This window comes from Gopherus flavomarginatus (genome assembly GCF_025201925.1).
Source record: "Gopherus flavomarginatus isolate rGopFla2 chromosome 13 unlocalized genomic scaffold, rGopFla2.mat.asm SUPER_13_unloc_1, whole genome shotgun sequence".
Taxonomy (NCBI): Eukaryota; Metazoa; Chordata; order Testudines; family Testudinidae; genus Gopherus; species Gopherus flavomarginatus.
Genome location: NW_026114609.1, coordinates 1,069,288 through 1,092,741, shown reverse-complemented (window position 1 = coordinate 1,092,741; position 23,454 = coordinate 1,069,288). Strand labels below are relative to the sequence as shown.

At 48.3% G+C, this 23,454-nt stretch overlaps 1 long non-coding RNA gene and 4 other non-coding genes across 5 annotated transcripts in view; 4 read left to right on the top strand and 1 right to left on the bottom strand.

Moving 5' to 3' along the window:
- The window catches only part of LOC127041002 (uncharacterized), a 150,899-nt gene that overhangs the window by 6,000 nt on the left and 121,445 nt on the right, over positions 1-23,454 (bottom strand). The gene's annotated exons all lie outside the window — the stretch shown is intronic.
- Positions 3,004-3,075, top strand: TRNAC-GCA (transfer RNA cysteine (anticodon GCA)). Its single transcript has one exon. It is a non-coding gene; the product is annotated as a tRNA-Cys (tRNA).
- Positions 6,049-6,121, top strand: TRNAK-UUU (transfer RNA lysine (anticodon UUU)). Its single transcript has one exon. It is a non-coding gene; the product is annotated as a tRNA-Lys (tRNA).
- Positions 15,558-15,630, top strand: TRNAF-GAA (transfer RNA phenylalanine (anticodon GAA)). The gene has a single exon. It is a non-coding gene; the product is annotated as a tRNA-Phe (tRNA).
- TRNAR-CCG (transfer RNA arginine (anticodon CCG)) lies at positions 20,410-20,482 on the top strand. Its single transcript has one exon. It is a non-coding gene; the product is annotated as a tRNA-Arg (tRNA).

The following is a 23,454-nucleotide window of genomic DNA, read 5'->3' as shown; positions in this document are numbered from 1 at the left end:
ACTGACCATTTATTTCTACTCTTTGTTTCCTATCTTTTAACCAGTTATTGATCTACGTGAGGACCTTCCGGAGGTGAAAGTAAGCCGGTATGTTACGGTATGGGGTACTGGCAAGAGCCAGTACGCTATGCCAGCCCAGCCCGTCTTCCTCAGGCTGGTGATTTAAAGGGTCCAAGGCTCCCTGCTGCGGTCGGAGCCCCGGGCCCTTTAAATCACCTCCCAAGCCCCCCTGCTGGAGCCCCGAGGAGCAAATCACTGCCGTGGATGCTGCTCTCTCCCGCTCTGCGAACACAGAGCAGGGGCGGCAGAAGCTTCCTTACAGCAGGGGGGGGCACTGTTATCCGAACTGTGGGCACCCCCATGACACTCCTTCCTTAAGGACCCCCACTCACAGCTCCTCTCCCCTCGAGGCCACACCCACAGAACACCTCTTCCCCAAGACTGCACCCTTCCCCGCCTCCATCATTTGTCCTAACCAATAAAGAGTGGTGGGGCCATGGCCCTCCAACCCCCCTGTTCCAGCACCCCTGACACAGAGCTAAGCAGGCAGCAGTGTGTACGTGTATGTGTGTGTGTGTGACAGAGAGTGCTGGGCTGTGCTGAGCTGAGCCAGTGAGAGAAGGGGGGCTGATGTCGGGGCTGTCCCCTGCCTCAGGACTGGTTGCTTCCAGCAGCTGTCTGAACTTAAAGACAGTGTGCCGACACACTCACTCTTCCGCAACACACACACTGTCTCTCCTCCCCACACACGCATACTTTCTACCCCACCACGCACATTGCAGTTGAAAAGCAGCTGGCAATCTAGTAGGATGCCCATGGAACAATGGGATAGAAAACTGTATCATGTGATGCTGTACCAGCCTGTGAGGCATTGCAAACCCTTCCCAAAGCACCCTGCAGCCAGTTGCACAGTGGGATAGCTACCCACAATGCACTGCTTTCTGTGGCCATCCAAGAGATGCTAACATGGATGTGCTCTGGTGACACAGGGTGGACATGCAACAGCTGTTCAATTAAAACAGTTTAACTAAAGCCACATTACTCTTTCATGTAGATGTAGCTTGAGAGTGAGACAAGACCCAGCTCCCTTGAAATTAAAGGACCACAACTTCCTCTGTAGTTGGTAGGACTTGAACTTGTGCAGAGAGACCACAATGGATTTCTAACCCATCACCTTAACCACTTGCTTTATATGTGGCTCTCACTGCACTCTAGTTCTGCTCTCACTGAGTGATCAATTCCAGTGGTTTCCTCAGACCAGCTTCCACAACACACACACTGCTGTGCCGTTGTGTAAGTGTGTCCATGGCTGAACAGCAAGAATTCCTGCTCCTTTCCCTTCTGGCTGGAGCATGAGGAGAGTGTGTTTGTGGTTAATGACGTTGCTGTAGCTTGTCCATTTCCTGCCTTGATCATTCAGACAGTCCCCTTCCCGTCATATCCCCAGGGCTTTGCCAGGGGATTGGTGGCTCCTTTCTTTCCTCACCCTGGAGTAAACTCAGCTTTTTATTCCATCCTTGATGTTTCAAGGAATAACAACAGATGACCAAAGAAAGAAGTGGACAGGGTGGGTCTCAGGGGAGGGGCAGAGAGGTGTGGGCGGTGGGCAGGGCAGGTCAGGGGACGGGGCAGAGAGATGTGGGTGGTGGGCAGGGCAGGTCAGGCCAGGGGAGGGGGCAGAGAGATGTGGGTGGTGGGCAGGGCTGGCCTCAGGGGAGGGGTCAGAGAGGTACAAGCAGTGGGCAGGGCAGGTCTCAGGGGAGGGTCAGAGAGGTGCAAGTGGTGGGCAGGGCTAGTCTTAGGGGAGGGGGCAGAGAGGTGTGAGCGATGGGCAGGGTGGGTCTTGGAAGGGGGCAGAGAGGTGTGAGCGACGTGCAGGGTTGGTCTCAGCGGAGAGGGCAGAGAGGTACAAGCAGTAGGCAGGGCAGGTCTCAGGGGAGGGGCAGAGATGTGTGAGTGGTGGTCAGGGTGAGTCTCGGGGGAGGGGGCAGAGAGGTGTGGGCAATGAGCAGGGTGAGTCTCAGGGGAGGGGGCAGAGAGGAGTGGGTATGGTGAGTCTCAGGGGAAGGGGCAGAGAGGTGTGGGCAATGGGCAGGGTGAGTCTCAGGGGAGGGGGCAGAGAGGTGTGGGCAGCAGGCAGACCTTGGGGTAGAGGGTGTAGAGGCGTGAGGAGGCCTTGGGGGAGGAGAGGAGTGAGCGAAAGGTGGACCAGCAGGCCTCAGCCAAAGAGGAAGAGCAGGGGTGGGAAGTGGACAAATGGGAGTGAGGGCAGAGCACAGGTGGGGCCTCAGAGGGAGGAGAATGAGTGAAGGGGGTGGAGTGGGGGGACAGCACCATGGTCTGGGCAGGGCCGCCCAGAGGATTCAGGAGGCCTGGGGCAAAACAATTTCAGGGACCCCTTCCATAAAAAAGTGTTGCAATACTATAGAATACTATATTCTCATGGGGGCCCCTGCAGGGCCTGGGGCAAATTGCCCCACCTGCCACCCCTCTGGGCGGTCCTGCCCTCAGCCTCTTCTTGTAAGTCCTCTGTCCCCTAATCATTTTTGCTGCCCTCCCCTATGCTTTAGATGTGGCCTCACCAGTGCTGAATGGAGGGGAATAATCACTTCCCTCCATCTGCTGGCAACGCTCCTACTAATCCAGCCCAATATGACCAGTTCCCCATATTGAATGCAGACACAGCAATATTTGATAAATTGGTTCCTGTCCATTCAGGAGGTTATTTCCCACCTATTTATAAATAATGAAGATGCTGTAAGCGGAGAGGAGAGAGCTGTCCCATCCGTGCAGTTAATCCATCTCCCCGAGAGGTGGTAGCTATGTCACTGGGGGAAGCTATGCTGGTGTATGTGCAAGCTGTGGTGTCTACATGTATATATAAAGTTTAATCAAACCCCATTTTTAAAACCCCTGTGGTCTGGGAATAGAAAAGCAGCTCTCTGAGGCAGAGCCAGTCCTTCAAAATCCTTAAGATCACTGACTTGCCTTTGTAAATGTCATGGGGGTATAGCTCAGTGGTAGAGTGTTTGACTGCAGATTAAGTGGTCCTTGGTTCAAATCCAAGTGCTCCCTTACAAACCTCTTCTTTCAATAAAAGTGATTCTATTTCCAGTATGTTCAGAAGCTCCACTAAATAGGGGTCTGGGAAATGAATAGATACACTCAATGCTTTCCCGGGCAAATGAATAAAAACCTAGCAAACATGTCCCTCTGCTGAAATCAGTTCCAATCCTCTAAGTGTCTAGGTTTATTTTCATCAATTAAATGAAGACATATTTGCAGGTCTTTGGCCTCCATGGGCTACAATGTGCAGAAGAACAAGAACCACATCCACTTGGGAGGAATGGACTAGTTTCTATCACATTTGGTAAATAAGTTGCCTCTGGGACTTAAAACTCTATTGGAGATGGACAGGAGCCTGTTACAAAAATAAAATAATCAAGATTTACCCAACTCCCTGTTACACATTCAAACCTCTCTTTGCGCACACAGTATCAATTGGGGCTCTAACAAATGTTAACCTTCCTGTAACACAGATCATTGTTCCTTGTAACTTTCAGATGCATTCCAATGGCAGCTGTTTACAGGTCATGGGCTGCTAGTTCCTGAGCAGGAGGAAAATCTCTGTAAGTTTACCAACCATAGAGCTTGTTATGTCTGCATCTAAGTAAGTGCAGAGTTATTTCAATGGCTCCTACACTGATATCTCCTGCCCCTTCTGGCTGGTTAATTGCACTATTTGGAACCTGCTCCTAAAATTGCATCCTTTCTGGGAGTGAGTCAAAACTGCCCAAGGAAACCCCATTGGGTTTCAAGGGCAGTTCAGGCAAGGAGGTGATGGGACAGCACAAGGGTCTCAGAGCTTCTCTTTTATCGGGCCAGAGGCTGCTATTAGCATGACTGTGGGGTTCTATTCCTAGCTGTAGGAGGAAAGGGGTGTCTAGTGGATTAGAGGTGGGGGCCTAGAAGTCAAAGAGAAAACATCTCCCTTTTCAGCTTCAATGCTCATTGAAAAAGAACATGGCTTCTCAAGTTTCAGAAGAGCAGTTGTGTTAGTCTGTTTCCTCAAAAAGAACAGGAGTATGTGTGGCACCCTAGAGACTAACAAATTTCTTAGATTCTGTTGCCATCATGTGGCCATTTCATTTCACTTCTTATTGTTAAAAGGTTTGGGTACTTCACACAGAAACGTTATTTCCTTGGGAAAGACGGAGAAGTGGAAGCTGCATTGATTTAATCCTCTGAAAATTAAATAAGGATTAAAATATTCCCCAGACAGCTCAGTCCCAACCGTTCTCCCTCTGCTGCCAGTGAAGCTCAGTTCTGTCCCACAGCCCCAAGAAAGCCCACATCCCACACCTTTGCAAGGTGAAAGTCCTGGGTCTGATGTGCAGTAAGGAAAAAAAAAGATAATGGATGTACCCTATCTCCGAGAACTGGAAGACACCATTGAATCCAGCCCTTTCCTTCATTGGCCAGACCAGACAGTCTCTATGTAAAAGATTAAATGGACATAAATCAGATGTCAAGAATTATAACATTCAAAAGCCAGTCGGAGAACACTTCAATCTCCCTGGTCACTCGATTACAAACCTAAAAGTCGCAATATTACAACAAAAAAACTTCAAAAACAGACTCCAACAAGAGACTGCTGAATTGGAATTAATTTGCAGACTGGACACCATTAAATTAGGCTTGAATAAAGAGTGGGAGTGAATGGGTCATTACACAAAGTAAAACTATTTCTCCATGTTTATTTGCCCCCTACTGTTACTCACACCTTCCTGTCAACTGTTGGAAATGGACCATCCTATCACTGCAAAATGGATTTTTTCTCCTGCTGATAGTAGTTCACCTTAACTGATCACTCTCTTTATAGTGTGTATGGCAAAACCCATTTTTTCATGTTCTCTGTGTGTGTATATATATATCTATATCTATATCTATATATCTTCCTACTGTATTTTACACTGCATGCATCCAATGAAGTGGGTTTTAGCCCAGGAAAGCTGATGCTCAAATAAATTTGTTCATTTTCTAAGGTGCCACAAGTACTCTTCCTTCTTTTTGCAGATAAATTAATGGAGGTTAAGTCCATGAATGGCTATTAGCCAGGATGGGTAAGGAATGGTGTCCCTAGCCTCTGTTTGTCAGAGGGTGGAGATGGATGGCAGGAGAGAGATCACTTGATCATTACCTGTTAGGTTCAGTCCCTCTGGGGCACCTGGCATTGGCCACTGTTGGCATATAAGATGCGGGGTTGGATGGACCATTGGTCTGACCCAGTATGGCCATTCTTATGTTCTCATGAAGGGAGGGGCAGAAATCTGGGACAGAGTTTCTGTAGTGTAGTGGTTAGCGCGTTTGCCTAACATGTAGAAGGTGTCTGGTTTGAATCCAGGCAGAAACAATGAGGGCTTAATTTTTCCAGCTCCTACTGGCCTGTCCCTGCTGTTACAGGAGCAGCAGTGATTTCTATGCTCAAAAGGTCTGTTATACTTCCCCTGCTCCTGCTTTTGTCTCCTCTCCCTCTCTGAATGCCCGTGAAGTGGCTTTTCCCCTCCCGCTCCCTTTTTTGATTCTGGGACTTCATGGTCACCTGTGCTGATCGGCGCTCCACGCTGGGCAAACAGGAAATGAAATTCAAAAGTTCATGGGGCTTTTCCTGTCTACCTGGTCAGTGCATCCAAGTTCAGATTGCTGTCCAGAGTGGTCACAATGGTGCACTGTGGGATAGTGCCCGGAGGCCAATACCGTCGAATTGCAGCCACACTAACTCTAATCCAACATGGCAATACCAATTTCAGGGCTACTCCCCTCATCGGGGAGGAGTACAGATATCGGTATTAAGAGCCCTTTATTTCGATATAAAGGGCTTTGTTGTGTGGATGGGTGCAGTGTTAATGCGATTTAATGCTGCTAAATTCAATATAGACTCATAGTATTGACCAGGCCAGTGAGAGCAGCAGGTTTCCCCTATTGTTTCTTGCACTTGTTTTCTTCACTAGCTTTTCCTCTGCACCAAGTTGCTCTGGCTCCTTGTGAGCCTGGCTACCTCTGTTGGCAGAGCATCAGACTTTTAATCTGAGGGTCCAGGGTTCAAGTCCCTGGTCAGGTGATAAACTACTCACCAAACTCTTGACTGTCTTTCTGGAGTCCTCTTTGATGTTACTTTTTCTCTTCAGGATTTTCCCTTTCCTCAGAAGGGCCTTCTTCTGTGTGGGTTTGAAGGGGCAACTTCCTGACAACCCCTTTGTCCTTGCAGCCTGGAAGAATAAAGGCCTCTGGGCATATAGCATGTTCCTTCCCTGCACACACACACATACAAACAGAATATCCCTAAGGAACTAGAATCGCCTGCTGCCTTCCCCTTTCCTGCTGGATCCCCAAACGAGGATGCTCTTCAGCCTAAACCCATGTCCCCTCTTTTCCCAGTGCCCCTCAGTCCCAACCCTTACTCCCTCCTATGCACACTGCTCCTCTCTCCCCACCAGAGCCTACTCCTCTTCACCCTTCTCCTCTGTCCCAACCCACAGCCCCCTCCTATTCCAAGTGCCCCTCAATCCCAACCCACAGCTCCCTCCTTCCCTCCAGCAGCAGATGCTTCAGACCCCCACCTCAGGAAGATTTTCTTGCAAGGTTTCATGTATGAATCTGCATGTGGATTTTACGGTATGTTGGAAATATGTTGGGATGCTTGCCGAAATGATCACTTTTGCCTGGTGTTGGATTCCCAGTCTCCTTGTTTTTGGGGCAGGAGAACTAAAGCGTTGGTATCCTTGTTGTGTGAATCGAGGGCAGCACAACTGTACTTGGCAGACCCCGACTGAGGGACTCGCTCTCAATTCAATAGCACTTGCTAGGCAGTGGACAGGGGTTCCAAAGCCAAGTGGGCTGGGGTTTGGGTCCTCATACTAAAAATTAGATGTTAGACCAACTTTAGAATAGGGTGGCTGTGGAGGGATGAGTGAGTCCCTAGACAGCACAGTGAGTACGGTGCCTTCTTATTTTCCCCCTTTTCCACTCAGGATGGCAGGTGAACTGTACAAAGGCACCTCTGGGCTTGCACTGACTAAGGACAACAGCTGTGAGTAGGGTGCAGAGAGGGGATGGTTCATGTTAAAAGACTTTTGGTTGCTGGACTTACGAACCATAGGGGGAAGGACACTGCCCAGCTTATTTGGGAGTGGCTCTTTTCCTCATGGTTTATGTTTATGTGTTGAGGCTGCTGACATGACCTCTGCTAACCCTGAGCTTATGTTGCAATGTAGGCATACCGTGAGAGGGCATCTATACTGTGACAAAATCCCTGTGGCCTGTCTGGCCTGGATGATCTGATTTGGATTCCTGGGGCTCAGACTGGAGCCTAGACTCAGAGACCCTCACCCCTCGTGGGGTCTCGGAGGCTGGGCTCAAACCCAAGGGTCTACACTGTAATTTTATAACCCTGCAGCACAAGCCTCACAAGCCTCAATCAGCTGACCCAGTGTTTGAGAATAGTGACTTGGGTGTGTTAATGGCAGTGTAGACATAATGCTAGGCTATGTCCACACTGCAGTGAAACACCCAGGGCTGTCCCATGCAAGCTCAGGCTCCCAGGGCTTGGGCTGTGGGGTGGTAAATTTGCAGTGTAGATATCTTGGCTCAGGCTGAATACCGGTCTCTGGACCCCACAAGGTTGGGAGGGAGTTTAGCAAGCAAAAAAGGTAAAATGGCAGTGGAGTACTACCAGGGACTCAATGGCATTTCTCCATTGGTCTGTCTGCTTTGAGGCAGGGACAACAACACGTCCTGCTGCATTTGTTATTTCAAAGGGTGGTTTAGGATTTTCATTCTCACACACGGTGCACAAAACAGGACTTTATCCTCTGTGGAAACTAAATGAGCTGCTCACAGATTTTGGCAGCCACAATGAGCCATTTGGTGTGAGAGCCCAGACCTGCCCCTGTCCCAGAGAGATAGGGTCATCTGCAAGCATCCTGGAACACTGACCTATACAGCTCTTAACTCCCAAACTTTCAGTAACTCTATTGTCAGTGCCTGTGAGTGTAATTTAAACCATAAGAACAGCCATACTAGGCTGGACCAAAAGTCCTTCTAGCTCTGTGTTTTGTCCTCTGACAGCAGCCAATACCAGGTGCCCCAAGAGTTACTCAACAAGGAATTACTGGGAGTTGAAACCAGGATTTCCTGTTTACAAAACAGGGACTGTAACCAGCTAAGCTATGGTACATTCCTGTGGCTAAAATACAGTGTCTGCTCACACCTGACTCCCTCCCATCCCCACTGGGGACTGATAAGCTTTGCATGTGTTTGGATTCTGCAAAGCAGAGGAGCAGGTGAGGTTTTCCTTGCAGGTTGTGTGTGTGTGAATCTTTGGCCAGGTCTGCACTACAAAGTTATTTCAGCATCATTATATTGCTCAGATGTGTGAAAAACACACAACGCTCCCTCGGTTGGCAGCTTGTGGCTGGTGTACAGGCTGCAATGCCGCATCTGGCAACAAAACTGCCCTGTTTTGGTGACAAAATAAAACCACCTCAACAAGAGGCCTAGAGCTTTGTGCAGCAAACTTAAGGTGACAAATTGTCAGTGTAAATGCTGCTGGTCATTATATCACCATAACTGGCCTCTACCAGTATTCCATAATGCCTGCCATGAACTCACCTGCCCTGCATTCCTGCTACAGAGGCTGGTCCCCTCCCATTTCATAGCTCCAGAAAGTTCTAACAGCTGAGCCGCTATCTGCCCTGGGATTAAGTTGATAGAACTGCATTGCCAGCCTAAGTAATGTAATTAGACCAACCTAATTTTGTAGTATGGACCTGTCCAAAGAATCACACACACACCTTGGGAGCAAAACTTCACCTGCTCCTCTGCTTTATAGAAGCCAAACACGAGCAACACTTGTCAGGGCCCAGTGGGGATTGGCATAGGGTCAGGTGTGGACAAACACAATGTTTTAAATCACAGCAGGCACCATGGCTTAGTTGGTTAAAGTATCTCTTCTGTAAACAGGTGATACTGGGTTCAACTCCCAGTGGTGCCTTGGGGAGTGGCTTTTGGGGCACCTGGTATTGGCTACTGTCAGAAGACAAGATTCAGAGCTAGATGGACCTATGGTTTAAATTACACTCACAAGCACCGATAATAGAGTTACTGAAAGTTTGGGTGTTAAGAGCTGATAGCTCAGTGGTCTAGTTCCCTCAGTGTGGTTTTACCATTTCCACTTGCTAAACTCCCTCCAAACCTCTATAAAATTACAGTGCAGACCTAGGGGCTTTAGCCCAACCTCTGAGGCCCAGTGAGGGTTTCTGAACCCAGGCTTTAGCGTGAACACAAATATCTGCACCACAGTTTTTAGCCTCTCAGCTTTAGCTCCATGAGCCCAAGTCAGATGACCCAGGCCAGCCCTGCTGCCATCTTTATCCCAGGAGAGATGGACTCTAAGGGTACGTCTCCATTGCAATGGAAGCCCAGGAGTGGTACGCTGTGCTCAAAGCAGCACCCTGGAAGCCCCATATTCACCACTCTCATATAATGATGACATGGTTTGTACAAAGCCTGCCTGGTGAGGTATCATTTCAAAAGTCTTGATCTGTTGAACATTAATATCTTGTTGGATTGTGTGTGCTCTCATTGGTTGGGAAGTTATGAAGTTTTGCTCTGTGTGCATTACTGAGATATGTTATGAGGTTGAGAAATGCCCACCACCAGCCTTTCAGGTGTGACAATGGAGGAGCCAAACTCGCTGCTAGCCCACTGAAGGTATCCACACTCCCAAGGACTATCCCAGGAACCTTGTACAATGCAGACTTCTCCGAGATAGCCTAGAACAATGGACAGTGCTTGTCTCACGTCGTAGCAAAGGAGCTTCCTAGCAAGTTGGAAGAAACTATGAAATGGGGGTAGAGACATAATGAATTGACCTCTCTCCCCCACAACTCAGTACCTGTAAACACATCTGGAGGACAAACACTGAACTAAGATAAATCAGAAGAGAATAATAATAAAACATTCAAATCAAAGTCCCCAAACAGACTAGTATTGGTTTTTCAGCAGAAAATTTTCAGTTTGGGGGATTTTGTTTTCTCACTCGGACTTTGCCAAGGGAAGCAGGGAGAAAATGTTTGAGTTGCCTCCTTCAGAACAACTTGGCCTAGACACTAGTTCTGGTTCACGGTTGTGGCCTTGCTCAGGATGAGGGTCTTTTAATTATTTGAGAAGCTCCCAGGCTGTTTGGAGGAGAATATGAGGATGTTACCTTTTGAGAAAAAAAACTAAGAAATACAGGACTAAAGAATTTTTATTTTAGAAATCTGGGATTTAGAAATTTTATTTAAAGCAAGGTAGGTTGGAGTTTCTGAGAAGGTTTTTGTTTGCAAGAAGCAACATTGTTGGGTCTGTTATTGTACCAAAGAGGGAGATAGTTGTCTGTAAAGGAGGGGTGAAAACTAAATGCATCTGATGAGGATTTAATTTGAACCCATGTATGTAAAGAACAATGGATTAACAGTCTATCACCGTAACCATGCAGCCACCTCACCTGAACTGTTAAGAAAGGGACAGGAGGAGAAATAGAAGGCTGGCAGTGAAAGGGACAATATGGAGTTTTTAAATACTAAGAAAAAGCAGGGACTGAATATGCTCCCCCCTCACATCTAGTGAGGAGCTGGGAAAAAGACTTCAGGAACATACAGTGTTTGCATAGACACACCTACTCTGCCTAGGTATACAGCATGATGAGGCCACTTCCCCAAAATGACCAGTTTTGGATGGTGTTGGGTTACAAATCACTTTAGGATTGAGTGGAATGAAATGTTATTATTCTTTTTGCATAAGTGAAGGGCAGCAGAACATACCTAGTCCATCCTGATGGAGGGGTAGGTGGGTGAGGAATAGCTTTTATTGGACTGCATAGAAGTGATTGAGGACATCATCCTAAACCAGTGATCCCCAAACTTTTCACACTGTGCCCTCTTATCCATGGCTAAGGCCCCCTGGAATCTATGGTTGAGAACCAGAGCTGGGAGTGGGGCTGTGGCTTGCTGGGGAGAGGGGTGCAGACACAGGTAAGGGGGTTGCCTCTGGGCCAGAGGCTCAGGCTCAGGCTGAGGGTAAGGCAGGTGAAGTGCTGGGACAGAGTGGGACTGAGTGGTGCTCCCTCCCTGACCTCCATGGGGGCTGGCTCAACCCTGAGGTGCCTCCATGAACATTCCTCTGTGCCCCCCTAGGAGGCATGCCCCACATTTTGGGAATCACTGCCCTAAACTGACCCCTAGTCACTAAGCAGGGGCTAGTAATGCCAAAACCCAGGGACAGGGAGCTTTGCCAGAGTGGCGCCTGCAGGTCACATGCTGGGGGGCTGACACAGGCTCAGTGCTCTGGAACAGCTCTGAGCCAAACCCAGGCAGAGTCCTCATCAGTGTGACACTGCCCAAGGGACACTGCCACTGGGGGAAACCTCCTTGCCTTCAGCACGTCCTGGGACTGACCTTGGACCTTTCAGCACCCCTGTTCCATGCCAGGAGCTTCCTGTAGTGAGTCACCTTAGCAGGACCCTTGGGAAAGCCTTACACCCCCGCCCCAAAGGAGTCATGCACCCCCAGCTTCCACAATCCCCACTGACTCTCAGCCAGCATTGTAAAACAGGTTTATTAGTGGTCTGGAATACAGCCCGGGAAAGTTCTTTGTTAGCACAGGAAGTAGGAAGATTCAGCAAAGTCCATCTCCATGAGACCCAAAACTCAGAGCCTGGGCTCTCCCCTTGAGTCCCAAAACCAGCACTTCTTGCTTCCAAAAGCCCAACTCAGCCAGGTCCTTTTGTCCCTCTTCTGTCCTTTGTTCTGTTTCCCTGGCAACCTGCTCACCTGGCCTCCACCTCTTTCTTTGTTCTCTTAAGGACATAAATCACACCGTGTAGAGGTCAAGCAGAGGAGTTTATTGCACACAGCGCTGGCAGAGTGACCCCTTGCTTATTAGGCTCAGAGGCACTGTCAATTGATTACAATAGAATATATAGATTTTCCATGGGTGGGGGAAAGTGACAGGGTAGGCAGTTTCGCACCCCAGCTTAGGTTTTGCAGCAAGACAAGATAAGCCAATGGTTAGCAGGTTACATAATGTCTCCGCACATGGTCTCAAGTCAGCAAGTTAACATTTAATGAATACTTTTATAAAATGTTATTAGTATAAAATATACATGTTGAATTCTGACTTGGGGTCCATAGGAATGGAGCAACTCCTTTGATTGTCCAACAGGTACATTCGTAGGTGTTAAAGCAAAGAAACAGTGAAAGTATATGGCAATAAACTCTGAATAAGACACAATTCTTTAGTTCTTAGCTCCAACACCTGGCAATTTGCTGACCAGGCCTATCTTAGCAAGCAAGGCTTTCTGTTTACTCCAGCTTTCTCGGGTGAGGAGGGGGCTGTGAACACCCCAGACGCAGGCCCTCGAGCAGTGCTATGGAGGCGGGTCCCCAACTCAGGTGTCTGGCCTGAGATGCTGCCACTTTAATCCTTGGTGCTCCATTGGGCGGGGGGTGGGAGGCACCTCCCAGGGAGTCCAGGACAGTGGGGGGGGGTCTCTTTGCTATGGCCTGCTGAAGGAGTTGGGGGCCGATGACACTGAGGCTACTTGGAATCAAATACATTTGAGATACAAGTACATAGCCCATATTCATAACTTCAAATACAAAAATGGTACACACATACAGCCAGCATAATTATAACCAGCAAATCATAACCTTGTCATAGACACCTTACACGACAACCTTTGCACAATATTTGCTGCACATATATAACAGTGGTGGCAACAATGATCTCTACGGTCCCAGTTCATATTAATAATGTCACAGAAGGCTATAGAGAAGTGGGAGGGAGGCATCTTCGAGCAGGCGTGTCTCATCCATTTCTCCCTTGCCACTTGGGCTGAGATGGGAAGGGACCAAAACGTGCCCGGCTGAAGGTTTTGCTCTCGGCTTTGAAGATTAAGCCCGAACCCTCAGCATGGCTAGGTCGGGGTTGTCCTGGGCTCTGGGGGTGGGATGAGGAGAGGGCTCAGGGGCAGACGAGGGGATTTTGTCTCTGATAGATAAGGGCTTTGTCAGCGTGAAGCTGAAGGTCACATGCTGGGGGTGACAGTGGGGTTTGAGCTGGGGCAGCAGCAGCAGGGGAGCAATGTGTGTGGGTGTGTCGGGGGGAGTCACTTGGTAAAAATGAAACTGCCAAGTCGCCCCCTCTGCTGCAGCAAAAGCCTCTCATTTATCTCCTCAACTCCCCTCCATGAAAATCTCCATCCCTCCCCCGGCGCTGAGAGGCCCCCTCACTCTCATGGAGATTTGTAATTGTTCTGACCCTTCCTTGGCCTTGTCCAAACAGTTTTCCCAGAAAAATGATCAAGGACATTGCAAATGAGAAAAACAAACCGAACCAGAGAAACTCCCACCACACACAGTTTGGGTCTGAATTTTTCTACTGAAATCTGGAGACAATAAAACTCATCCCTCTGTTGGCCAGAAACCAAAGCTAGACCTCCTCCACTGTCGCTGTGACTTCTGCTACCAAACCACCAATGTGCTGACTCCTCGTGTGAGACATTTCTCTACACAATACTGCTGCTAACCCAGTTACTGACTCCAGGAAACATTTTCCTTAGCCTGGTTCCGTGTGTCACTGGTCTCTAGCAAAGATCGGTCCCTGGCCCTGTGGTCCAGACATCCTCATTCACATCAAGCTTGAAGTTGAGAATCATTTCCTATTCCCACTCTGTGGGAGGGGAGACTTTTAAACGCGCTCTCTGTGTGACTGCACATGGCTAAGCAAAGAAAACAAACCTAAAATCCCCACTGTGCTTTGGGAGCCAGGTTTGCGGTGGAAATTCTGTAGTTCAGATGACTTCAAGCCTGGACATTGTGATTCTTTACCAGTTTCTCCGGCATTGGGGCATTTTTGTGCTCACAGCTGTGATGTCTGAGTGGTTAAGGCATTAGAGCTGAACTCTAATAGGGTTCCCCTGCGCAGGTTCCAATCTTGTTCACAGCGAGGCCTGTGTTTTAGCCAGTCTCTCACCCGGGCAATACCTCTGTACAACCCCCTGAGACACACTCAATTCTCTCCCCACCCCAAGTAAATCCTGTTCTGCTCCTTTCATAGAGATCCCGGGGGCACCACCTCACACTGTGTCCCTGAGGGGTCAGGCAAACTCTCAGCACCTGAAGCCTCTGCCACTCACCTAGTGCCCCACAGATCAGCCATAGCCTTGGTTCTGCCCCTCTCTCTAGAGTGTGAAAGGAGCCGAGTCAGCGACTCCATGGGAGCTATGGGGCTGCAGAACCAACAGAGGAAATATAGGTGCTCAGCGCCCACTGGCAGCCAGCTCCCCCTGCCCCACTACAGGCCTTGCTGATAAGCTCCTCCTCTTCCCCTTCAGCACCTCCCACTTGTCAGTGATCAGCTGTTCAGTGGGGTGCAGGAGGCACTGGGTGGGGAGGGGGAGGAGAAGGGACAGGAAGAGGTGGCAGAGGGAGAGGAATAGTGCAAGCTGGGAAGAGGTGGGGTGGGGTGGGGGCAGGGCCTGAAGAGGAAAGGGGGGATTTGTCCCAGACCCCGGATCCCTCTAGGGCTGGCCCTGAAGGGAAGCACTGATTATCACAGTGACAATAGAACTGACCAGCATTGCGGGGGAGGCTGAGGGAGATCCGCACTCATCAGGTCTCTTCTCTCCCCCACGGTGAGCCAGACACTGCTCTCTCCTGGCTCTCACTCTAGCAGCTGGACGCCAAGGAGCCATTTCCCCACAGGAAGTGCATTGAGTGCCCCTGTGGTGCTGGGGGGGCTGGTGTTTCTGCTGCCTGTGGGTCTGGCAGGGGGGCTGATGTCTGCACACTTAGCTGCCGAGCCGGAGGGGGCACTTGGGACCTTACCAGACTGGCTCAGTGAAGACGGGGGGTTGACAGAGCAATACAGACACTCTCCAGAGCACGGAGCAGCATCCGCCCATGCAGCCGGGCAATGAGCATTTCCCATAGCCTGGAGCCAAGGGGGAGGTGGCAGCTGCTGTTCCAGCTCCTGAGGGATAGGCCCTGTCAGCCAACAGCCACTTCTTACTCACCACAGCTAAGGGCGTTGGGTTTCTCCAGTGGGGGTGTGGAGCAGCCATTCATTTTCCTGTTTGCACTCCTGTGCCGTGTGAAAATCATGGAGGGGAGGCAGAAGTCCCACTTCCCTCCCAAAATGATGTCCAGTGAGGGAAGCCAGGACAACAGGGTGGGGTGGCAAGTGGTGGCCAGGTTCTCACCGCCAGAGTCTAGTCTAGTTCAGGGTCCAGCTCAACTTCATCCCTGCGCAAGTGGCCCCCAGTCCCTTTCCACCACCAGGTTAACCCAGGCACTAGGGCAGGAACAGGGTGAGGAAGCAAGTCAAGCCGAGCAAGGCAGGCAAAAGTGAGTCTTGTCTTCATGGGCCGCTCACAATGACATCCTTTTTGTGTGCAACTGCTGCAAAAACATCCTGGACAGAGAAGCAACAGGCCAAAATAATCCCTTACAGCTGCTAAAGTAGCTCAGTTAGGAGAGCATTAGACTGAAAATCTAAAGGTCCCTGGTTCAATCACAGGTTTTGGCAGTTTTTTTTCATCCTCTTTGTGCAGGGGCAGCTTGTTCTCTGGCAGCACAGCGGTGCCTGCACCCAAGGTGAGCAGGGCTGACCTGGGGCAAAGGAATTTTGGGGACCCCTTCCATTAAAAAAAAGTTGCAATACTGTATTCTCATGGGGTCCCTGCGGGGCCTGGGGCAAATTGCCCCACTTGCCTCCCCTCTGGGTGGCACTGAAGGTGAGTCTCTGATCTTGGACTCTGCAGTAGGAAAACATAGAATGGACTTTTGCCCCTAGTTGGCCCACCTGACCTTTAACGACGATACCTGTCTTTCCCAATATGGCAGGAAGAGAGCAAGGCAGGGTGACCCTCAGGAATGGTGCCAGAGGGCTGCTGACAGTGGTTTTCCCAGGAACTGAAATTAGGGGGGGTGTTCGAATTTACAGGAGGGGTGTCAGGACCAATGAGATAAATAAAAGAGATATGAATAAAGTAAATGTTTTGTTAGGATTATGCAAATTTAACATAAGAATAATGCAAGTTACACCAAAACACATAACAGGTCCAGATTTCTAAAAAAATATACATTTAAAAAAATATTTAATTTAAATTGACTTTTGAAAAGTAAGCCATCATGGGGTAAGAGGGCAGTCCTCTCATGGATCAGTAACTGGTTAAAAGATGGGAACAAAGGGTAGGAATAAATTATAGGTGTTCAGAATGGAGAGAGATAAATAGTGGTATCCTTGAGGGGTCAGTACTGGGACCAGTACTGTTCAACATATTCATCTGGAAAAATGGGTAAACAGTGAGGTGGCAAAATTTGCAGATGATACAGAACTATTTAAGATAGTTAAGTCCCAGGCAGACTGCGAAGAGCTAAAAAGGGATCTCACAAAACTGCGTGACTGGGCAACAAAATGGCAAATGAAATTCAATGTTGATAAATGCAAAGTAATGCACATTGCAAAGCAATCTCAACTATACATATAAAATGATGGCCTCTGAATTAGCTGTTAACACTCATGAAAGAGATCTTGGAGTCATTGTGGATAATTCTCTGAGAACATCCACTCAATGTGCAGCAGCAGTCACAAAAGCAAACAATGTTGGGAATTATTAAGAAAGGGATAGATAATAAGACAGAAAATATCATATTGCCGCTATATAAATCCATGGTATGCCCACACCTTGAATAGTGTGTGCAGATCTGGTCACCCATCCTAAGAAATATATATTGGAATTGGAAAAGGTTCAGAGATGGGCAACTAAAATGATCGGGGTATGAAACAGGAGGAGAGATTAAAATGACTAGGAGTTTTCAGCTTAGAAAAGAGATGACTAATGGGGATATGATAGAGGTCTACAAAATCTTGACTGGTGCGAAGAAAGTGAATAAGGAAATTTTATTTAATCCTTCACATAACAGAAGAACTAGCAGTCACCCAATGAAATTAATAGGCAGCAGTTTTTAAAAAAAACATAAGGAAGTACTTCCTCACACAATATAAAGTCATCCCAGGGAACTCTTTGTCAGAGGATGCTGTGAAGACCAAAACTATAACAGGATTATAAAAAGAACTAGATAAATTCCTGGAGAACAGGTCCATCTGTGGCTATTAGCCAAGATGAGGACAGATGCAACACCATGCTCTGAGTGTCCCTAGCCTGTTTGCCAGAAGCTGGGAATGGGCAACAGGGGATGGTCACCTGATGATTACCTGTTCTGTTCATTCCCTCTGGGACACCTGGCCTTGACCACTGTTGTAAGACAGGGTACTGGGCTATATGGACCATTGGTCTGACCCAGTATGACCATTCTTATTGTAAAAATTAATTATAATAATAAAAATGTTTAGTACAGAAACTCTCCAACATCATGACCTCCCAAGATAGCAACAATGTGAGATAACAACCTTGGCAAATAATGCATTTTAAAAATCTTGGCCTACTAGGAAACATATTTATATAAGTTTCCATTCCCAGTCACAAATCTAGCATTCTGGAGCAAAGTGACTAAAATATAGTCCAACAAACAAATGTTTATTTAACTTTTCCCTCCCCCGCACCCCACTCACCAGTGTTGTCCTTGGTCAGTGGAGAGTACACTTAGAGTTCAGAGGTGCTTTCATGTGAGTACACCTTCCAGGTGGGGGACAAGAAGGCACCTTGCTTGTTCCTCCAGCTGCTCACTGTTTGCTTTGGCCACGGCTGTTCGTTGTACCACCGTTCACTCCACCGCTCTGTTGTCAATGGCCCTGCACAGTCACCTTCTGCTGCCACCTGCCCCTGTGACCTCTGCGAGTTGGTCTCTTGAGGTTTCACCAGCTCTCAGTCATTTCAGCTGAGTTCTCATTGGGGGAACCTCGCTGCTAGTGCAGTCTGGGCTGTCTCTTCCACAAAAACGCTGTCCCACAGGAACACTGTCCCCACAACAGGACTAAGCATTTAGACCTGATTGTCAGTGATTTCAGCTGCAGTGTCACTTAACAGAACAAAAGACTGTCTATGGAGACTAATCAGCTCTGTCTTTAAACAGTGGAGAGGGACAGATCCCCACCCTCTCTCTTGATGCCTTCAAATCATCACGGGCTAAGTACAGTTCTACTGCCCTTTACTCATACAATAAGAACAACATTTCATTCCCCCCCCGCCACATTCAAGTGGTTTGTAACTCAACCCCATCCAAAATCTATCACTTGGACAACACAGCTCTGTTTGCTGGATACCTAGGTAGATTAGGTGTGAATGTAAATATAATCTGGCCCCACAGCCCCAGCTCATCACTAGCTGTCAGGGAGAGCTTATTTAGACTTTGCTTACAACTCATCATTTGATATTATTAGGTTGGCCAACATCATGAATGCACTGACATCAAAAAAAACAACAGCTGTATAAGGAAGCAAGGAAGCTAGTCTATGTTCATACTTTTCAAATCTAGTATATGTTTTCAGATACACATATTTTATGATACACTGTATAAGCTTTTAAGTGTGTATTAATGTTTCAGTTTAAATTCAGATTTCCAAACAGTCACTAAATTGGTATGTAACTAGCTCACAAAAGTAGGGGGGGTGAGGGGAAATTCAGGGGGGGTGTAGACCCCCCTTGGGGGGGGGGGGTCTAGGGAAATCACTGGCTGCTGGGCAGTGACAGGCAGGGATTGGGGATGAAAACTCCTCTGTGCAGCTGAGCAAGGGCAGCACCAGGGAAGGAGCATCTGTGAAAATGGCTGTGTGGAAGGTGGAAGGGATTTGGGGGCCCAGGAGGAGGTGCTTGATGTTCAGTGCCTTGGAGCAGCTGGACTTGGACATGGCGAGTGTTCAGGAATTGCACATTAACAACTCTAGGGTAGCTCAATAGGCAGAGGGTGATTGAAGGAAAGGCCTCCTGGGCAGGGAAGAACGATGGGTCTGGAGTCTTGTTTTTCACATTCGCGGTGCGAGTACAGAAGGTGGTGGAGCTCCGACCAGGGAGGGCATTACTGATAGACTTTGTGCTCTGTGGCACTGGTTACTGCTATATTAGTGTGTATGGTCCCCAGTTAAGGCATGAGAGGGAAGATCAAAGGCTCCCTTCCTCTAGACTGCATGATATTTGTTGATGGGGGGACGATTTTAATTGTGTCAGCCGGCCTGAGGACCGCTGATCCCGTTTTCCCAACCGTCAGAGGACACACTTTTACAATGAGCACTACCTGGCACAGGTCTGTAATGAGGTCAGCTTAGAGGAGCTCACTCCAGCCACAGAGGGGGTTCACCTTTCTGCGGGGACAGACCAGGACTCGCATTGACAGGATTTATGCTTAGCTTTTGAGTCTTTAGCATGTTGCTTCTCAGATTCTTTCTTGGCCTGACTTGTTAGACTTTGACACTTAACAGGCCAGAGTTTGTGCACCTTCCTATTTTCCTTACTCGAGTTTGATTTCCAAATTTTGAGGAATGACTTTTTGCCTCACAGCCTCCATTACTCAGCCATTTACCTAGAGTGGCTTTCTGCTGGTCCTCCTATTGTCGTTTCTGATTTAGGGCATACGTTTCATCTGAGCCTCTAATTGCAGTGTTTTTAAATGGTCTGCATGCTGCTTGCATGCACTTAACACTTGTGACAGCAGCTCCTTTTAATTCCCATCTAACCATCTGTACTTAGGCCGATAGGTTGACTTTAGGTCTTTAACTTTGAGCGGTAGCTGAGAAGATGGTAAATCGGGCAGAAACCCGTTCAACAAACCTCGTCATTTCCTTGTTATTTCCTGACTTCTTTATTCATCGCCTTTTCCTTATCTCCTGGCTGAGGCGGTGGCCTGCCAGGGAGCTCCCTGGCACCTCTAGCTGCCTGGGCTGAAGGCAAGAGGCAGGCCTGGGCGTGGCGAGAGCCTCCTGTCCCGGCCTGAGGCCACAGTGCTTCCTCGTCCCCTTTTCCCACCCACACCAGCAGGCGGCTGCTGCGGTAGAACACAAGGGAGGCTCTCGGGATGCTAGGCAGCCCTGTGTGGTTACTCCTTACAGGCTGACCATAGCCCTGTTCCAGACCCAGATTTGCCCCCTAATCATCCTACTGCCACTCAGAGCCACAGATGTGGAGGTGCTGAAGGAGGGACGAGTGACTCTAGGATGGGGTTCTTCTCTAAAGATGACTGGCTGAAAGGTGATGCTCGTCTGTGTCAGCAACCTGCCCAGTTGCATTGCTGCCAGGGGATGCAGACATTTCTGTAAGGCACATAAAGGGGCTATTTGGTGTTGAAGCAAATGCGAGGAATGTGCATTTATGAGAGGGAATTTCCATCTCTTCAGCAGCTGTATAGCAGGGCCCCAGTGGCCTAATGGATAAGGCATTGGCTTCCGAAGCCAGGGATTGTGGGTTCAAGTCCCATCTGGGGTGAAAATCTGCTTTGTTCTTGTATATTACAAGGAAACCTTGGCCTTATTTTCAAGAAGGAAGCTGGGAGATATTTGAGCACAAAGTCCTGGATCTTTGGAACTATCACCAAGAATATTAGAAGGCTCAGTCTGGTGACCTAATGGATGCAACCACACACCCCCATCCCAGGGCAGTCCCATCTGAGACCCAGGATCCATGGAGCAACATTCCCCTCCTACCTTGACAGGTGGGCTGTGCAGATGATGGTGGAGGGCAGCAGGAGAGGAGGTTGCACTGGTGCTGCCTGGGCTGTATCTGCCCCAAGGATAAATGGAGGGGGTCATGCAGCCTGTGCCTGACACTCCACAGTGCTACATTCACTCCAGGAACAAGTCAAATCCTGCACCAAGGGTGGTGAATTCCCATGTGAGCACACAGTGCCCCTGTCCTGCACACACATCAACTGCACCAAAAGAGACACAAACTGCACACTGAGGAGACAGCTGGTTTGTTTCCAGGTTGCTTTTATTTCCAAAGGTACTGAAGTGTGATCTCTCTTCTTCTTCCGTGGACAGAAACACAACGGAGGAGAATCTCACATCCCTAAGCTGCCAGGTGACAGTGGCAGGAAGAAAACGCACTGCAATGAAATTTAAAAAACATTCATAAATAATTTAGCAATAAGAAGTAATTAGATACAAAAAAAATCCAATGGACACACTTGCTGGTGGCTTGTTCCCACCCCAGAGAGCGAGGAGCAGGGACTGTGTGAAAGGAGGGTGGTGAAGTCTGATGGAGCATATTCATATTTCATACAAATTAAACAAATTATAGCAGACAGCTGCAAAATACTCCAAGACAGAATATATCAATCTACAAGCAATACAGCCATACACAGCTAAGATAGGGTGTCCATTTAATACCAGAGTTCCCACTGCCAAATGGCTGGAAGTGCCTTCACAGTCACTGCTAAACCAAACAACATTGTGCAGAACCAAGAGCAGCCCTGCTGTGCCGTTAGGAAGGCCTACAGGAGACTCAGCAAATCAATCTATGAGTCTGTGCTTCTACTTAGTAGTTACCAAGTGTGATAAATGAAAGGAGAGGGGGGGCAGGGGTAGCGCCCTTCTTTGGACACCCAGCCAGCCAGTAGCTATAAAATCCCTCTGAGGCCTGGGCTACACTATGACTTTAGGTTGAATTTAGCAGCATTACCTCGATTTAACCCTGGACCCATCCACACGACGAAGCCCTTTTTTTCAACTTAAAGAGCTCTTTAAATGAATTTCTTTACTCCACCTCTAATGAGGGGATTAGCACTGAAATCGGCCTTGCAGGGTCAAATTTAGGGTAGTGTGGGTGCAATTTGACAGTATTGGCCTCCGGGAGCTATCCCAGAGTGCTCCATTGTGACCGCTCTGGACAGTGCTCTCAACTCAGATGCACTGGCCAGGTAGACAGGAAAAGGCCCACAAACTTTTGAATTTCATTTCCTGTTTGGCCAGCATGGTGAGCTGATCAGCACAGGTGACCATGCAAAGCTCATCAGTATGATGTGCAAATTCCCAGGGCACATTGCCCGGCCCGTACTTTGTAAGAAGTCTATGACCATGTCTATGTCCTCATCACTCTCATCACCGCACTGCTGTCGTCTCCTTGCCTGGTTTTGCTTTTGCAGCTTCTGTTTCTGCACTGAAAAAAGGCATGAAACAATTGTCTGCCATTGCTCTGATGGAGGGAGGGCGACTGATGGCATGGCTTACAGGGAATTAAAATCAACAAAAGGGGAGAAATACAAACAACTGTCACACAGAATGGTCCACTGAGAGATTGAATTCAAAACCCTGGGTTTATCAGGCCGTTGATTTCACAGAACAAATCAGGTCAATTTCTTGTTTTGACCCATCTAGCTTTTACATCTTATGCTAGTAGTATAACTGCTAGCCATTGTCATCGCCTGGTTGCTCACCAGAAGATGGTGCAGTATGACTGCTAGCCATCATCATCTCTTGGGTGTTTGGCAGAAGATGATGTACTACGACTGCTAGCCATCACCATCTCTTGGGTACTTAACAGAAGATGGGAATGACCTGGCTGAGTCACTCCCATGTTTGCCCAGGCACCTCTAACTGACCTCACAGAGATTAACTAAAAGAGCACCTAAGAGTATGACAACGATAGTTATCCATCATAATGCACCTTCTGCTGCCAAAAGGCAATGAGTTACTGCTGTGTAGCAATGCAGTCCCACATCTGCCAGAACCCAGGAGACGTACGGTGACAATGAGCTGAGCTGGTTCCATGCTTGCCGTGGTATGGTGTCTGCTCAGGTAACCCAGGAAAAAAGGCGTCGAATGGTTGTCCGCCGTTACTTTCATGGAGGGAGGGGTGGGGTCTGATGACATGTATCCAGAATCACCTGCAACACTGTTTTTGCCCCATCAGGCATAGGGATCTCAACCACGAATCCCGATGGGTGGCGGAGACTGCAGGAACTGTGGGCTAGCTACCCACAGCTACCCAAATTGCAACGCTCTGGAAGTCGACGCTCGCCTCGGTACTGTGTAGGCAGTCCACCGACTTAATGCAATTCTAGCACTTCGTGTTGAGACACACACAACCGACTGCATAAAAACAATTTCTAAAAAAATAACTTCCATAAATTTGACCTAATGTCATAGTATAGATATACCCCAAGGCACTTGATTACAGTCTTGGATAGGCTAAGAGACTACTTGCACTTTGGCCTGGTTTACACTGGAGGGGTGGCGTCAATGTAAGATACACAACTTCAGCTACAGGAATAGTGTGGCTGAAGTTGATATATCTTATTTTGACTTACCTCTTGTCCTCACAGCACAGGATTGACAGCTGTGGCTCCCCCATCCACTCCACTTCCACTTCTTACCCTGGTAAAGTTCCAGAGTGAACAGGAGCACATTTGGGGATTGATTTATTACATCCGGACAAGACAATATATCAAAGCCCAATAG